At 42.3% G+C, this 19,677-nt stretch overlaps 1 pseudogene; it reads right to left on the bottom strand.

Annotated features, from left to right (window-relative positions):
* Positions 1 to 18,765, bottom strand: part of LOC120024006 — a 47,105-nt pseudogene extending 28,340 nt beyond the window's left edge.
* Positions 18,766 to 19,677: the final 912 nt, after the last annotated feature.

The following is a 19,677-nucleotide window of genomic DNA, read 5'->3' as shown; positions in this document are numbered from 1 at the left end:
AGCGAGCATAGAAGTGACTTAGCTCGTCTGGTAGGCTCGTGTCACTGGGCAGCTCGTGGCTGTGCTTCCCTTTGTAGTCTGTAATAGTTTGCAAGCCCTGCCATATCCGACGAGCGTCGGAGCCGATATAGTATGATTAAATTTTAGCCCTGTATTGACACTTTGCCTGTTTGATGGTTCGTCGCAGTGCATAGCGGGATTTCTTGTAAGCTTCCGGGTTAGAGTCCCGCACCTTGAAAGCGGCAGCTCTACCCTTTAGTTCAGTGCGAATGTTGCCTGTAATCCATGGCTTCTGGTTGGGGTATGTACGTACAGTCACTGTGGGGACGACGTCCTCAATGTACTTATTGCTAAAGCCAGTGACTGATGTGGTATATTCCTCAATGTCATCGGAAGAATCCCGGAACATGTTCCAGTCTGTGATAGCAAAACAGTCCTGTAGTTTAGCATCTGCTTCATCTGACCACTTTTTTATAGACCGAGTCACTGGTGCTTCCTGCTTTAATTTTTGCTTGTAAGCAGGAATCAGGAGGATAGAGTTGTGGTCGGATTTACCAAATGGAGGGCGAGGGAGAGCTTTGTACGCGTCTCTGTGTGTGGAGTACAGGTGATCTAGAATTTTTTCCCCTCTGGTTTCACATCTAACATGTTGATAGAGATTTGGTAGAACTGATTTAAGTTTCCCTGCATTAAAGTCTCCGGCCACTAGGAGCGCCGCCTCTGGGTGAGTGGTTTACTGTTTGCTTATTTCCTTATACAGCTGACTGAGTGCGGTCTTAGTGCTAGCATCTGTTTGTGGTGGTAAATAAACAGCCACGAAAGGTATAGCTGAGAACTCTCTAGGCAAGTAGTGTGGCCTGCAATTTATCACAATATACTCTACTTCAGGCGAGCAAAATCTAGAGACTTCCTTAGATTTCGTGCACCAGCTGTTGTTTACAAATATGCACAGACCCCCCCCCCCCCCGTCTAACCGGAGTGTGCAGTTCTATCCTGCCGGTGCAGCGTATATCCCGCTAGCTGAATATCCATGTCGTCATTCAGCCACGATTCCGTGAAACATAGTATATTACAGTTTTTGATGTCCCGTTGGTAGGATATTCGTGATCGTACCTCGTCTAATTTATTGTCCAATGATTGCACGTTGGCGAGTAGAATTGACGGTAACGGCAGCTTTCCTACTCGCCTTCTGCGGGTCCTGACGAGGCATCCGGCTCTTTAATCCTCTGTACCTGCGTCGCTTCCTCTTGTGAATAACTGGGATGTCGGCTCTGCCGGGTGTTTGGAGAATATCATGCGAGTCTTGCTTGTTTTTGAAAAAATCTTTGTCTAATCCGAGGTGAGTGATCACTGTCCTGATATCCAGAAGCTCTTTTCTGCGGTAAGATACGGTTGCAGAAACATTATGAACATCGTGAACATCGTGAAAAAAAAACATAATAGCACAATTGGTTGGGCACCCGTAAAACTGCTGCCTTTTCTTCCGGCGCCATTTTCATCAGCACAAGCAGAGCAGAAAGTAGTTCGCTTTTAGCAAACACAAAAACAGATACCAAGACTCAAAACTCGCAACATCTAGGGGGACAAGTACTTTCTCACCACTAACAGACACCTAAGTTGGAGCCGAATCTCGTAGCCTTCAAGTGCTTGAAAAGTTTGTAAATTGCGTGACACGTTATTCCTTCAGGCTCGCTGAAGAGCAAAGAATTTAGGAAATGGATGCAGGCCCTGGTATTATAGCCAGGAAGGTGGGGCTTCCGAGGGCGAGCTCGGCATCCATTGGCCCGTTGGGCGTGATTTCAGTTTGCTTCGGGTGAATAGGATTGGTAGTTGACTCCTCATAGTATGTTATACCGAGTGACAGACTGAAAGGGCACTGTCCTTTGTCTGGAGAGGGAGCAGCTGCCCCACAGGGAGACCATGCCCTCTATTCCCCATTCACTTAACATTCACAGAGCTCACCTAATCATCTTATCAATTTTTTTTACCATATTACAATGTTCCCAGGTTAACTCATATTATTTATTAATAATATATATAGATTAAAATACATTCATTTAGTCCTAATCTATGGATTTCACATGACTGGGAATACAGATATGCATCTATTAGTCACAGATACCTTAACAAAAAAAGTAGGGGCGTGGGTCAGAAAACCAGTCAGTATCTGGTGTGAACACCATTTGCCTAGTGCAGCGCAACACAGCTCCTTCGCATAGAGTTGATCAGGCTGTTGATTGTGGCCTGTGGAATGTTGTCCACTCCTCCAGTGGTTGCTGGAAATTGGCAGGAACTGAAACACGCTGTCGTACACGTCGATCCAGAGCATCCCAAACATGCGCAATGGCTGACATGTCTGGTGAGTATGCAGGCCATGGAAGAACTGGGACATTTTCAGATTCCAGGAATCGTGTACAGATCCTTGCGACATGGGGCTGTGTATTATCATGCTGAAACATGAGGTGATGGCCGCTGTTGGGCCTCAGGATATCATTTCCACTGTATCTCTGTGCATTCAAATTGCCATTGATAAAATGCAATTGTGTTAATAGTCTGTACCTTATGCCTGCCAATACCATAACCCCACCGCCACCATGGGACACTCTGTTCACTCTGGTTAGGGGAGGGTTTGGCCGGCAGGGATATCCTTGTCTCATTGCGCACTAGCGACACCTGTGGCGGGCCGGGGGCAGTGCACGCTGACACGGTAGCCAGGTGTACGGTGTTTCCTCCGACACATTGGTGCTTCTGGGTTGGATGGGCATCGTGTCAAGAAGCTGTGCGGCTTGGTTGGGTTGTGTTGTGTTTCGGGGGACGCATGGCTCTCGACCGTCGCCTCTCCCGAGTCCGTACGGGAGTTACAGCGAAGAGACAAGACTGTAACTACTACCAATTGGATACCACGAAAAAAGTTTTTTACATTTTTTAAATAAAAAATAAATGACACCATTTCAATTCAATGTGTTTAATGCAGGCCTGAATCACTTCATTGAATTGTTCCCTGGACGGCAGATAGATGGCAGTTGAACAGAAAGGCCGAAATAGAATGCAACCACTCACCTACAGCGACCGACACATATCTATATGCTACTAGCTCATTTTGCAGTCTGGTCGACATGGATTGATTTATTGTAAAAAAATAAACGTAAATCTATTGACAATGAAAATGAGGGGGAAGAGCTGGAGAACAACGTGACAGCTATGAACGAACAATCACCAGATAACCAGGAAGATGGACGCGGGGAAATGCAGCTAGCTAACGTGGCTCCAGTGGCTAAGAGAAGGATACAGTCGATTCAAGAAGAACACAAAGTTCCAAGAGAAATGGAAAGACAAGTATTTTTTTGTACTGCATGATGGGACTAGCTCACTTTGTCTTATTATACAAGGCAGTCAATTGTTTTAAACAAGCACATTTAGAGCGACATTTCTAGTCACACCATGCCTACTTTGACAAAACATATCCGCCACGAAGCAATCTCAGAAACAACAAAATAGCGCAGCTCAAAAAACAACAACAAATGATGGACAGATCTTGCACCGTGGCAGAGAAAACGACAAGAGGCAACATATGAGATTGCTTGGATACTCGCAAGAAACAAGAAGGCCTTCACAGACGTGGAGATTGTAAAATAATGTTTTTTGGCCTCAGCCGAAATATTGTATGCTGATTTCACAAACAAGAAAGCTATTTTAAAGCAAATTAAGGGACTGCAACTCTCAGACTCGACCATAACAAGACGCATAGAAGACATCGGTAAGCAACCGACTACTGACATATCCGTGGCGCCGTGTTTTAGTATGGCGCTTGACGAAAGCACTGATGTAAGTGACATTGCCCAATTATGTTTGGTTCTGCTTTCCTCAAAACAAGTCGTTCATAGAGGGACTTTTATGTTTACTGCCCCTTCAGGGACAAACACAAGGAGAGGATATTCTGAAAACCCTTGTTACATTTTCTGCTGATAATAATATTGACTGGTCAAATGTGGCATCTGTGTGCACTGACTGCGCCCCAAACATGTGAGAAAAGGAGAAGGGACTCAACAATGAACATTGAAACAAAAGCAGAGAAACAGACTTACCAATGCACACCTGGATTGCCTCACAAGGACAGCAACAACAGACTATACATTTAGAATGAATTCAGTCAAGGAGCAGAATGGACATTTTCACTCATCCAACTACTGAGGTAACCCTTAATATGGGTCTTATACATGTGATGTAGCCTATTTGATGTGTGTATGTATATATTTGTGATGTACTGTACAACAAATCAATTGCATGTGCTCTATTGCTCTGAATTTGCTCTGAATTGACAATTGATAATATTGGAAGAAAAAGTACAACAAATTAAATGACTGAATGACTGTCTCAACCCAAAGTGGCCCCCTTACAAAAAAATGTGAGTAACACTGGGTTTGGAGAACATTTTCTAAACGCTAACCTACTAGTTAGCGTTAAACACTGACCTATAATGAGTTTCACAGCCTTTATCAGAAACGTGTTAAATGTTGAACTAACATTAGATAAAGGCATACATGTCATGTGGGTGGCTTTGACCAGAGTGAGGATGAGGGCACGGTTGAGCTCCTCATATTCAGCTGACAGCACTGTTTTGGGGTCACTAAGGAAGCAGGTGAACTGAGGCTGAACCTCTGAACTCCCCAACGCTGTGATCAACCTCAGGGCTGTGCTCTCAACACTGAGGACACAGAAACAGACAAAAAGGTTACTTTTATGTGATTATAAAAGCTAGTAGTTATATAAAAGCGTATTTGCAAAGCGCTGACCCATTCCGGTGTTTCTAAGGAATGTTCTTACCTAATTACTTCAATAGCACATCATTCACCTTCTCATTTTAAGACACTGCTGTATAACACCTTGGCTTGCACTGACTTGACCTCAGAGTATAGACTAGTACCAAATCCTTCCCAGTCTGAAGTATCTGTCAGCATTATTGTAATGAGTCAGGGAAAAACTACTGGCCCTTACAAAGCTGGTCAAAAAACTCCTGGCCCTACAAATAGGGGCTGACTGTGCCTGATCCTGTGGTTACTGACCAAAGGTGAAGCTGGCTCTGGTTGGTCTGGGGCACAGCGGCCAGCGAGTGCAGGTGGCTGAGCAGCTGGACGCGGTCGTGGGGCTAGATGTAGTGCATATGGTAGCTGAACTTCTCCAGCAGAGTGTGAAGGATGCCCCAGGCGTGGGACCGGAACACGTTGGGCAGGGGCTGGCCTTGTAAAACAGGACATCATGTTGTTATAGTTAGAACATTATATTGAGCCATCTGTTATTCATACAGTGCCTTCAGAAAGTATTCATACCCCTTGACTTATTCCCCCCAAAAATGTGTTACAGCCTGAATTCTAAATGGATTAAAAAAATAAAAAATTCGTACACATCTACACAAAATACCCCATAATAACAAAGTGAAAACTTGTTTTTAGACATTTTTGCTAATTTATTGAAAATTAAATACAGAAATGTCTAATTTACATAAGCATTCACACCCCTGAGTCAATACATGTCAGAATCACCTTTGGCAGTGATTACAGCTGTGAGTCTTGATGGGTAAGTCTTGAACTAGATTGTTGGTTATGGGCTCGTAAGTATTTCACGGTAAGATCTACACCTGTTGTATTCAGTGCATTTGACAAATAACATTTGATTTGAGTCTAAGAGCTTTGCACACATATTGTACATTTATTATTTTTCTAATTCTTCAAGCTTTGTCAAGTTGGTTGTTGATCTTTGCTAGACAGCCATTTTCAAGTAATTAGGCCACTCAGGAACATTCAATGTTGTTTTGGCAAGCAACTCCAGTGTATATTTGGTCTTGTGTTTTAGATTGTCCTGCTGAAAGGTGATTTTGTCTCCAAGTGCCTGTTGGAAAATAGACTCCCAGGTTTCCTCTAGGATTTTGCCTGTGCTTAGCTCTATTCTGTTTATTTTTATTTAAAAAACTCCCTATTCCTTGCCGATGACAAGCATACCCATAACATGATGCAGCCACAGCCATGCTTGAAAATTTGAAGAGTGGTACTCAGTGATGTGTGTTCTTGGATTTGCCCCAAACAAAACATTTTTTATTCAGGCCATAACTTTAATTTCTTTGCCACATTTTTTAAAGTTTTACTTTCGTGCCTTGTAACAGGATGCATGTTTTGGAATATTTATATTCTGTACATGCTTATTTCTTTACACTCTGTCATTTAAGTTAGGATTGTGGAGTAACTACAATGTTGTTGCTCCACCCTCAGGTATCTCCTATCACAGCCATTAAACTCTGTAACTGTTTTAAAGTCACCATTGGCCTCATGGTGAAATCCCTGAGCGGTTTCCTTCCTCTCCGGCAAATTAGTTATGAAGGACGCCTGTATCTTTCTAGTGACTGGGTGTATTGATACTCTATCCAAAGTGTAATTAATAACTTCACCATGCTCAAAGGGATAATCGATGTCTGCTTTTATGTCTACCAATAGGAATCATTCTTTGCGAGACATTGGAAGACCTCCCTGGTCTTCGTGGTTGAATCTGTGTTTGAAATTCACTGCTCGACCAAGGGACCTTACAGATAATTGTATGTGTGGGGTAGAGAGATGAAGTAGTCATTCAAAAATCATGTTAAACACTAATTGCACACAGAGTGATGCGACTTGTTAAGCACATTTTTACTCCTGAACTTATTTAGGCTTGCCATAAAGTGGTTGAATACAATTATTATTGATTTATTTTTAGGAGGTAGATCAACTTTAATCTGGCAGATATATTATAGCTTCCATTAATGTAATTGTCTGTATCATCTCCAATCCATCATATATGTTTTGTAAATATACATACAGTACCAGTCAAAAGTTTGGACACCTACTCATTCAAGGGGTTTTCTTTATTTTACTATTTTCTACATTGTAGAATAATAGTGAATACATCAAAGCTATGAAATAACACATATGGAATCATGTAGTCACCAAAAAAGTGTAGCCACCCTTTGCCTTGATGAAAGCTCTGCACACTCTTGGCATTCTCTCAACCAGCTTCATGAGGAAATCACCTGGAATGCATTTCAATTAACATGTGTGCCTTGTTAAAAGTTAATTTGTGGCATTTCTTTCCTTCTTACTGCGTTTGAGCCAATCACTTGTGTTGTGACAAGGTAGGGGTGATAGCCTTATTTGGTAAAAGACCAAGTCCATATTATGGCAAGAACAGCTCAAAAAAGCAAAGAGAAACGACAGCCAATCATTACTTTAAGACATGAAGGTCAGTCAATATGGAAAATTAAGAACGTTGAAAGTTTCTTCACGTGCAGTCGCTAAAACCATCAAACACTATGATGAAACTGGATCTCATGAGGACCGCCACAGGAAAGGAAGACCCAGAGTTACCTCTGCTGCAAAGGATAAGTTCATTAGAGTTAACAGCCTCAGAAACTGTAGCCCAAATAAATGCTTCAGAGTTCAAGTAACACACATATCTCAACATCAACTATTCAAAGGAGATTGCGTGAATCCGGCTTTCATGGTTGAATTGCTGCAAAGAAACCACTACTAACGGACACCAATAAGAAGAAGAGACTTGCTTGGGCCAAGAAACACGAGCAATGGATATTAGACCGGTGGAAATCTGTCCTTTGATCTGATGAGTCCAAATTTGAGATTTTTAGTTCCAACCGCCATTTCTTTGTGAGATGCAGAGTAGGTGAATGGATGATTTCCGCATGTGTGGTTCCCACCGTGAAGCATGGAGAAGGAGGTGTGATGGTGTTAGAATGCTTAGCTGGTGACACGGGGATTTATTTAGAATTCAAGACTCACTTACCACAGCTTTCTGCAGTGATACGCCATCCCATCTGGTTTGCACTTAGTGGGACTATCATTTGTTTTTCAACAGGACAATGACCCAACACCTCCAAGCTGTGTAAGGGCTATTTGACCAATAAGGGGAGTGATGGAGTGCTGCATCAGATGACCTGGCCTCCACAATCACCCGATCTCAACCCAATTGAGATGGTTTGGGATTAGTTGGACCGAAGAGTTAAGGAAAAGCAGCCAACAAGTGTTCAGCATATGTGCGAACTCCTTCAAGACTGTTGGAAAAGCATTCTAGGTGAAGCTGGTTGAGAGAATAACAAAAGTGTGCAAAGCTGTCATCAAGGCAAAGGGTGGAGACTTTGAAGAATCTCAAATATAACAGATATTTGTTTAACACTTTTTTGGTTACTACATGATTCTATGTGTTATTTCATAGTTTTGATGTCTTCAATATTATTCTACAATGTAGAAAATAGTCAAAAAAAAACAAAAAACTTGAACGAGTAGGTGTGTCCAAACCTTTGATTGGTACTGTATATACAGTTGAAGTCGGAAGTTTACATACACCTTAGCCAAATACATTTAAACTCAGTTTTTCACAATTCTTGACATTTAATCCGAGTAAAAATTCCATGTCATAGGTCAGTTAGGATCACCACTTTATTTTAAGAATGTGAATGTCAGAATAATAGTAGAGAGAATGATTTATTTCAGCTTTTACTTCTTTCATCACATTCGCAGTGGGTCAGAAGTTTACATACTCTCAATTAGTATTTGGCAGCATTGCCTTTCAATTGTTTAACTTGGGTCAAACGTTTCGGGTAACATTCCACAAGCTTCCCACAATAAGTTGGGTGAATTTTGGCCCATTCCTCCTGACACAGCTGGTGTAACTGAGTCAGGTTTGTAGGCCTCCTTACTTGCACACACTTTTTCAGTTCTGCCCACAAATTTTCTATAGGATTGAGGTCAGGACTTTGTGATGGCCACTCCAATACCTTGACTTTGTTGTCCTGAAGCCATTTTGCCACAACTTTGGAAGTATGCTTGGGGTCATTGTCCATTTGGAAGATCCCTTTGCGACCAAGCTTTAACTTCCTGACTGATGTCTTGAGATGTTGCTTCAATATATCCACATAATTTTCCTGCCTCATGATGCCATCTATTTTGTGAAGTGCACCTGTCCCTCCTGCAGCAATGTACCCCCACAACATGATGCTGCCACCCCCGTGCTTCACGGTTGGGATGGTGTTCTTCGGCTTGCAAGCGGCCCCCTTTTTCCTCCAAACATAACGATGGTCATTATGGCCAAACAGTTCTATTTTTGTTTCATCAGACAAGAGGACATTTCTCCAAAAAGTAGGATCTTTGTCCCCATGTGCAGTTGCAAACCGTGGTCTGGCTTTTTTATGGCGGTTCTGGAGCAGTGGCTTCTTCCTTGCTGAGCGGCCTTTCAGGTTATGTCAATTTAGGACTCGTTTTACTGTGGATATAGACACTTTTGTACCTGTTTCCTCCAGCATCTTCACAAGGTCCTTTGCTGTTGTTCTAGGATTGATTTGCACTTTTCGCACCAAAGTATGTTAATCTCTAGGAGACAGAACGCGTCTCCTTCCTGAGCGGTATGACGGCTGCGTGGTCCCATGGTGTTTATACTTGCGTACTATTGTTTGTACAGATGAACGTGGTACCTTCAGACATTTGGAAATTTCTCCCAAGGATGAACCAGACTTGTGGAGGTCTACAATGTTTTTCTGAGGTCTTGGCTGATTTCTTTTGATTTTCCCATGATGTCAAGCAAAGAGACACTGAGTTTGAAGGTAGGCCTTGAAATACATCCACAGGTACACCTCCAATTGACTCAAATGATGTCAATTAGCCTATCATAAGCTTCTAAAGCCATGACATCCTTTTCTGGAATTTTCCAAGCTGTTTAAAGACACAGTCAACTTAGTGTATGTAAACTTCTGACCCACTGGAATTGTGATTAAGTGAAATAATTTGTCTGTAAACAATTGTTGGAAAAATGACTTGTGTCATGCACAAAGTAGATGTCCTAACCGACTTGCCAAAACTATAGTTTGTTAACAAGAAATGTGTGGAGTGGTTGAAAAACAAGTTTTAATGACTCCAACCTAAGTGTATGTAAACTTCCGACTTCAACTGTACACACACATACATACATACATACAGTGCCTTCGGAAACTTTTTCCATATTTTGTTATGTTACAGCCTTACTCTAAAATGGATGAAATATTAAACAAATCCTCAATCTACATACAGTACCCCATAATTACAAAGTGAAAACAGGTTTTTCACATTTTTTGCAGATGTATATATTTTTTTTTATACAGATACCTTCTTTACATAAGTATTCCGATCCTTTGCTGTGAGACTCGAAATTGCACTCAGGTGCATCCTGTTTCCATTGATCATCCTTGATGTTTCTACAACTTGATTAGAGTCCACCTTTTGTTAAATTCAATTCTTTGAACATAATTTGGAAAGGCACACACCTGTCTATATAAGGTCCCACAGTTGACAGTGTATGTCAGAACAAAAACTAAGCCATGAGATCAAAGGAATTGTCCGTAGAGCTCTGAGACAGGATTGAGTCGAGGCACAGATCTGGGGAAGGGTAGCAAAAACTTTCTGCAGCATTGACGATCCCCAAGAACACAGTGGCTTCCATCATTCTTAAATGGAAAAAAGTTTGGAACCACAAAGACTCTTCCTAGAGCTGGCCCCCAGGCCAAACTGAGCAAACAAGGAAGAAGGGCCTTGGTCAGGGAGGTGACCAAGAACATGATGGTCACTCTGACAGAGCTGTAGAGTTCCTCTGTAGAGATGGTAGAACCTTCCAGAAGGACAACCATCTCTGCAGCACTCCACCAATCAGGCCTTTATGGTAGAGTGGTCAGACAGAAGCCACTCCTCAGTAAAAGGCACATGACAGCCCGCTTGGAGTTTGCCAAAACGCACCTAAAGGACTGTCAGACTATGAGAAACAAGATTCTCTGGTCTGATGAAACCAAGATTGAACTATTTGGCCTGAATGCCAAGCGTCACGTCTGTTGGAATCATGGCACCATCCCTATGGTGAAGCATTGTGGTGGCAGCACCATGCTGTGGGGATGTTTTTCAGCGGCAGGGACTGTGAAACTAGTCAGGATCGAGGAAAAGATGAACGTGGTAAAGTTGATGAAAACCTTGATGAAAACCTTCTCCAGAGCGCTCAGGACCTCGTACTTGGGCGAAGGTTCACCTTCCAAAAAGACAATGACCCTAAGCACACAGCCAAGACATCAGTTTTTTTAAAACCTGTTTTTGCTTGTCATTATGGGGTATTGTGTGTGGATTGAGGAGGAAAAACAATAAGCCTGTAATGTAACAAAATGTAGAAAAAGTCAAGGGGTCTGAATACTTTCCAAATGCAGTGCTGTGAGAAAGTATTTGCCCCCTTACTGATTTGCTCTATGTTATCAGATCCTCAACCAAAACCTAATATTAGATAAAGGGAACCTGAGATAACGAAAATAAATGTATACTTAAATAAATAAATAAAATAACAAAGTTATGCAACACCCAATGCCCCTGTGTGAAAAAGTAATTGCCCCCTTACACTCAATAACTAGTTGTGCCACATTCAGCTGCAATGACTGCAACCAAATGCTTACTGTAGTTGTTGATCAGTCTCTCACATCACTGTGGAGGAATTTTGGCCTACTCTTGCATGCAGAACTGCTTTAGCTCAGCAACATTTGTGGGTTTTCAAGCATGAACTGCTCTTTCAAGTCTTGCCACAACATCTCAATTGGGGTTAGGTCTGGACTTTGACTAGGCCATTCCAAAACCTCAAATCTGTTGCTTTTTAACAATTTTCATGTAGATTTGATTGTGTGTTTTGGATCATTGTCTTGCTGCATGACCTAGCTGTGCTTCAGCTTCAGCTCATAAATGGATGGCCTGCCATTCTTCTGTAGAATTCTCTGATTCAGAGCAAAATTCATGGTTCCTTCTATTAAGACAAGTATTCCAGGTCCTGAGGCACCAAAGCGTCCCCAAACCATCATACTACCACCACCACGCTTGACCGTTGGTATGAGGTTCTTACTGTGGAATGCAGTGTTAGGTCCCTTTATGTCTGGTGAAAACCAATCTTGTCTAAAAAGTTGACTCTTCCCAGCTCTGCAGATTCTGCTGTGAGGAGGCAGAGTCATTAGATCATTTATTTTGGTATTGGCCGTATTTAGCTCGTTTTTGGTCACAGGTCCAGGAATGGCTGAAGAATTGCAACATTTGCGTAGAACTAACGCTACAGATAGCAATACTGGGGGATTTGAAAAGCCATAGTCAATCAATCAATAATATAATAATTATTTTAGCAAAAATGTTTATTTTTAATTTACAATCCGTGGAAGCTATGAGAATAGGAAGATTCAAATCTTTTGTGAAGCATCACAGCACAGTTGAAAAATATATGGCAAATAAAAATCCGAAATGGATGATGTTGGAAGATAGATGGGAAGGGTTGAGTGGAGCTGAAGGGTGGGACTAATAACAAGATAAACAATGTAGGGCATACGGGATCTGTGAAATGTGTATAGGTGTGGAGCTTTTGTGAAATAGCACAGTTACAAGTGGAAATCAAACTGGATGGACAACAGAAATAGAGGAAGGACTAAGAACAAACAAGAGAGAACTATTATAAAGTAGACTGTGTCTGTAAAATGTGTATAAGATGTATAAATTGAAGGTAAAAACAGAAATGTTTATCAGTTTACTCCAATTGGGGGATCGGTGGTAGGGTTTGCGGGGAATAATAATAAAGGTATATTCTTTAAAAAAGTATGTATGTCTATATAGGTATGTGTATGTATATATGTGTATATGTATGCATACGTGTATGGATATATATATTTACCCCAAAAAATATGGGGGATTGGAAATGATGCAGACAATTACATTGGAAGCAACATTCTTTCCGCAATATTAAGCTCATCCACCCCTAAAAGAAAAAAAAAGATTAAAAAATAAATAAAAAATAAATAGTTGACGCAAGTTTGCCAAAAAGCACCTGGAAGACTCTTCGAAGAATGTTCTATGGACAGATGAGTCAAAGATGAGTTATTCAGTTTGTCATTCTTTTGTTTTGTATCTTAGGTTTGTGGTGAGGTAAATATTTCAGCTTTTATTTTCATTGTTTTGTTATTTTTTTCCTGTAAAGCAAATTGCATTGCATTCCATGTCTGAAATGTGCTGTATAAATGAAGCTTAATTTGATTTGCAACATAGCAGACCCAAATGTCCGCGCTAGATCTGACGCGACTTATTTTTCTACAGTGAAAGGCATGTTTGTTCTACATAATGTTTTATTTGAACGTTCCACAACGTTGTGCCCTGCTGAACACAGCCCAGGACTTACTGATGAATGCCTTGATGCCCAGGGACTCTATCTCCATGTAGACCAGCAGTCTGCTGTAGTTCTCCACCAGGACTGGGGCCAGGGCAATGCTGGACTTGGCGTGGGCAAACTTGATCACCCGCGTGGCGATGCTGTTGATGAGGCTGGAGTGAAATTAGACGGGACATTTAGTCCGGTTTTATTTATTTATTGAGTATTTACTTACCTTTTTTAATAGGCTTTGATCACTAAACTGTCAGAATACTGCATATGCAAGTGTTGGTATTTGCAGAAAACAGCTGAATGTTCGAGGCATTATTAGCTTAGAAATTGCAGATGGCTTTTTATTGTAAAATCAATAAGCACTGAATCCTCTGCAAAGCCGACAGAGCATATTTTTCATGACTTAAAGAAGAGCCCACTCATCTCTGTAAAAATAGCTTTTAGGTTGAAATGGATATATGTTGTTTAAACTCATCACCACAACCACCTTCTATCCTCAGTTCTAAATGGCAACTAACAGCAGGGAAAATACAACCGTGATCAACAAGAGAGGGAGGAAGACGTCATGCTTCAACATGCTCATCTGTTTTTTGTGATGTAGCACAGAGAAATGTCATTTCATACACACTGGGCTACACTGAACTGATTGAGGTGAAATGACGACAACGTGTAAATGTTATGTTTAAATATAAACTCATTATTTAAACCTCATTCCGTTTTAAATAGGGCAGTATTAATGTGAATAAATTGACATGGCATGTCATTAAAAAAAACACGACAAGGATCCAAATGACTATTTTTAAGGAGATTATTTTTTACCACAGCATTTCAAGCAGGGTATTTTTTTACTTAATTTAAAACATCATAGGATGCATCCTCAAGTCTTCCTGTAAGCCTCTCGTAGGCTGAGGATATTCCATTTTTACTTCAATAACCCCTATTAAGAGCTCTAACTACACTGACCACAAATAAACGCAACAATTTCAACAATTTCACTGAGTTACAGTTCATGTAAGGAAATCAGTGAATTGAAATAAATTCATTAGGCCCTAATCTATGGATTTCACATGACTGGGAATACAGATATTCATCTCAAAGGAGAAATGCTCACTAACGGGGATGTAAACAAATTTGTGCACAAAATTTGAGAGGAACACGCTTTTTGTGCGTATGGAACATTTCTGGGATATTTTATTTCAGCTCAAGAAACATGGGACCGACACTTTACATGTTGCATTTATATTTTTGTAAATGAAGTATGATGTTACGACGCCAAACTGCAGTCAGGTCAATACCCTGGTGAGGACAATGGTCACGCAGATGCGCTTCCCTGAGACGGTTTCTGACAGTTTATGCAGAAATTCTTTGGTTGTGCAAACAGTTTCCTCAGCTGTCCGGGTGGCTTGTCTCAGACAATCCCGCAGGTGAAGAAGCCCGATGTGGAGGTACTGGACTGGCCTGGTTACACATGGTCTGCAGTTGAACCTACTGTCAAATTCTCTAAAACAACGTCGGAGGCGGCTTATGGAAACAGCTCTAGTGGACATTCCTGCAGTCAGCATGCCAATTGCACACTCCCTCAAAACTTGAGACATCTGTGGCATTGTATTGTGTGACAAAACTGCACATTTTAGTGTCCTTTTATTGTCCCCAGCACAAGGCGCACCTGTGTAATGATCATGCTGTTTAATCAGGTTCTTGATATGCCACACCTGTCAGGTGGATGGATTATCTTAGCAAAGGAGAAAATCTCACTAACAAAGATGTAAACAAATGTGTGCACAACATTTTTGAGAAATATCCTTTTTGTGCATATGGAATATCTGTGGGATCTTATATTTCAGCTCATGAAACATGGGACCAACACTTTACATGTTGCGTTTGTAACAGTTTAACTTTAGTCCGTCCCCTCACCCCGACACGGGCGCGAACCAAGGACCCTCTGCACACATCAACAACAGTCACCCACGAAGCATCGTTACCCATCGCTCCACAAAAGCCGCGGCCCTTGCAGAGCAAGGGGAACCACTACTTCAGGGCCTCAAAGCGAGTGGCGTCACCGATTGAAATGCTATTAGCGCGCAGCACCGCTAACTAACTAGCCATTTCACATCCGTTACACGTTTATTTTTGTTCAGTGTAAATTAATCATTACTGTTTATGTTGCTGTATTATCCTGTGAGCAGAACAGTAGTAGTGGTTGTAGGGATAATGGACATATATGGTATCTGTATCTATCTCTATGGTAGGTATAGCTCACCTCATCCTGGCGTGGACAGTGAGAGAGTCCAGGGGATTCATGGGTAGTGGTGTGACGGAGCCTGATGCGGTACAGTTGGTGCCAGGTAAGGTTATGCGCATGCTGCCGTTGCCATAGATAGTCTCCACCAGCATGTCCATGGGCAGAGTGAAGCACTCTGAGTTAGTGGAGTAGGCATCACACAGCAAGGCGATCTTATAAACCGTCATCCCCAGGGACTTGTTCCTCAGGCTCTGCTGGAGAAACCTAAACCCACAAGGACAGGTAGAGTTCAATATGAGGCAAGTCGTTTAAATGCAATTGAATCACAGATTTGAGATGTTGCTTTTATCTCAAACTCAAGGGATCAAAAATCATGCATCTGTGAGTTACACTGCACGTTGGTGACCACTGACCACTGTAATACTTTTAGACTGACTGCCTAAAGCCTTCTGCATGCTTCGGTTCAGCTGGCGCCTACCAAACGACTGTGCTCGCATACTCCCTTTAAAAAACTTTAGCTTGAAAAACAATAACAAAATGTGGCAATAGTACTGTTTGTCCATCGTGAGACGCCATAGCCAGCATACTTCCTCAAAATAGTCAGAATTAATCAAGAAATCTGTCATTCATTTTGACGTTTTGTCGATCTTAATCGCACAATTTTACATTAAGATGTTTGTTGCAGTATTCTCAAGTGAAAAATTGTGCATGAAAACGATTCATCTCTCGCTGAATGACAACAAACACTTAATTGAAGAATCCATTCTGTTGACCAATCACCAGCGAAGGGGCGTAGACTTCGGCTACAGACTACCGACTTCGGGTTGTCTTGAGAATTTTTTTGGTGTGCACTAACACCCGGAAAAACCCTTGCCGAAGACCAAAATGTCACAAAATGTCATCATAATCTATGCATGAACTATTCCGAACTGTTTCGGATGGGAAGCATGTGGACACCTTATATGTAAGTGTATTCATCTGAGCTTCCTAGTAGACAGCATGACAGATAAGAGCTGGTATTAAGGGCCTATTGTTCTATAAGGTGGAGGAGACAGCCTCTTACTCATGGTGCAGCTTGAGGGAGTGGGAAATGCGGATCTGGCATGGGTCGACTGGGGCTTGCTGATGTCCGGCACCGGGATGCACTGTAGAAATACACACATCACAATGTCTTTAGCAATCCCAATAAAACCTTAAATAAATCGTCTTCAATAAATCCTAAATTCATAACAATGTCTTGTAAACAAAGTAGACACCAAGTAAATAGCTTTAGAACCGGACTAGTATAATGCATTATTATCTCATTGAAACACGTTACTCATTCATTCACAATTTGCTGTATCATCATTGGTCAAAAGCTAATAAATAACCACTTAGCTCCGGGATAAGCTGTACGAGTCAACCATGAGTGTGTGTGTTAGTGCAGCGTTAGTACACAGATTCAGTATTTGCATGCTAATGCAAGATTTGGCTGGGAGTTAATTGATGGAGATGGGGCTGCAGATGCCTTAATTGCGTCCCCTTGGATACGGCAGCTCCAGATGTAGTTAGGCTCAAAGTGGAGGATCCTGGTTCCTGCAGGGCTGCTCAGACAGATGGAGGAAACTGAAATAACAGGCCCTCTGAGCTCTGATGGCAGCACAGTCACTTCTTACTTGAGCTACCACACAGATACACAGGGGGCAATGCTACTGTATAGACCTACTCCATGATCTCCCCTCTAGATACAGTGAGCATGCTAACCTTTACACCGGTAGACATACACATACCAGGGGAGAATGACTGGCCCTTCTCATTGAAGCCACGGAAGTTCAAGGCCGACCGTGGTACTGCAGGCCTGGTTTGCAGAAAACAGGATCCCCCATTATTAGGAATGGAAAAATTGCAATCTTTGTGTCACAAAAATATTTTTTTCAAGAAAATTATTGATTCTAGATGTATGACCTTGAACCGATAATTGTATAAATCGCACACAGAACTGTATAGTTGTTCATGGCAGGACAATTTAGTTGTTCATGGCAGCCTGCAGTACCCCGGTCGGCCTTCAGCTTGAGTTACTCAATGAGAGGGGGCAGCACCGAGCTAGCCTGCAACGTCACTTCCTGGAGTAGCTCAAACTGCTATGTTATGTCTCCATGACACACCATCTTAATAATATTTTGCTTATTTTTTTGGTACTTTTTCTCCCCAATTGGTAGTTGCCATCGCTGCAACTCCCCTACGGACTCGGAGAGGCGAAGGTCGAGAGCCTTGCGTCCCCCAAAACACAACCCTGCCATGTCACACTGCTTCTTGACATACTGCATGCTTAACGCAGAAGTCAGTCGCACCAATGTGTTGGAGGAAACACCATCCAGCTGGCGACAGAAGTCAGCTTGCAGGTGCCCGGCCCGCCACAAGGAGTTGCTAGAGGACAAGGACATCCCGGCCGGCCAAACCCTCCCCTAACCCAGACGACGCTGGGACAATTGTGCGCCGCCTCATGGGTCTCCCGGTCACGGCCGGCTGTGACACAGCCTGGGATCGAACCAGGGTCTGTAGTGATGCCTTAGACCGCTGCACCACTCAGGAGGCTGCCATCTAAATCTTAACCAACTTTATTTGGCTTCAGTGCGCTATTGAGTCACATAGGAATGGATGTAGTCACGTGACCCATGGCTTTGTCCATTCATATATACAGTCATTGACACACACACACCTCTTTCTCTGGGTAGAGCAGGTCGAACAGCTTCATGACAGGGAGGAAGTCTGCCTGGGCGTTCTTCTGGGTGCTGCCAGAGATTAACTGGAGGAGGAATCATATCAGGTGGTCTCTGCCTTTGATCAGGCCTCGGCCGGCCAGCTGAGGAGCAACACACACAAGACAGACATTTTAGACACGGTCTGTCTTACGGTCTCTGTCTCACACACTAACTGTGTGGAACAGAAGTGCTTATTCATCCGCTAATGGTAAAAATGAAGTAAGAACAAGTGTTAAAGATAATAGGACAATTGACTGTGTCCACATCTATAAGTGTGTTTCTGTTCCAATCAACACCATCCCACCTTCTGGTGAAACGAGAGCACCATGTGTGGGAAGCTGCGAACTGGAAGAGCACAAAGAAAATAAGCTGGCTGGAGAGGTGCTGCCACAGGAGCTGGCTGGAGAGGTGCTGCCACAGGAGCTGGCTGGTGCTGCCGTCGTAGAACTGCTCCTACGTCTCAGAGCGCTCCATGGCGTACACCACCAGGTACACCAGCTGGTCCTCGATTACCGGATGTGAGGGGGGAGGGCTAAGATAGAGCGATGTCAGAGGGGGGTGTAAAATTCAGTAAATGTCAATACAGGGAATTGGCTTGACTTTGGATGGGGGGGTTCCAACACTGACCTGCACTTCACCAAAACAAGTGAGATCAGCCAATAGTGGATTCAGAAATATAGTTCATTTAAAAAAAGGTGGCACTTGACTGGCCTCATTGACTGCTTCATTCTAGTTCCCTTCCCTCTCACCCCAAACACTGTCTCACACCAACATCACTAAAGTCACTTGGCCCAAATGGGAGTCTCAGAAAAGTTGGTTACAACAGAACACACACACAAAAAACAGAGCATGACATGAAAACTACACCACTGCCAAAGAAAGCCCTGATCCGAAAGAAGCTGGACTATATCATCAGATTGGTCACTTTTGCGATCAAATAATTGCCAAAGTAATTAATATGCATGTACTTATATTTTTAATACATTTGCAAAAATGTCTAAACCTGTCTGATGTGTAGGCAATTTGCAGACTATTCAGATTAGAATGGCAACTGTTGAAACCATACAATTTGTGAATGAAATGAACTACAACTTCCGTTTAAGAACACAAGTTTGATCAAATAAAAACTAAATACAAACGTTGTATTGTCACATATACCAGATGGGTGCAGTGAAATGTGATGTTTTACTGGGTCAGTCATAGTATTACTGTGCTGTATCCGTGGAGCAAATTAGGGTTAAGTGCCTTGCTCAAGGGCAAATCAACAGATTTTTCACGGTGTCGGCTCGGGTATTCGAACCAGAGATGTTTCGGTTACTGGTCTAACGGCTAGGCTACCTGCCGCCCTACATCACCTTGAAGAGCATTTGGAGTTAACGGTTTGTTGCAAAACGAATCGGCGTAATCAATACACCCCAGATTAGTTGACAAATCTATGGCGTGTTTTTCATTAGCCAAGGAGTAACTCAGACT

This window comes from Salvelinus namaycush, chromosome 29, assembly GCF_016432855.1.
Source record: "Salvelinus namaycush isolate Seneca chromosome 29, SaNama_1.0, whole genome shotgun sequence".
NCBI lineage: Eukaryota > Metazoa > Chordata > Actinopteri > Salmoniformes > Salmonidae > Salvelinus > Salvelinus namaycush.
Note: the sequence above shows the minus strand (reverse complement) of the source record. Positions and strands in the feature narration are given on the sequence as shown.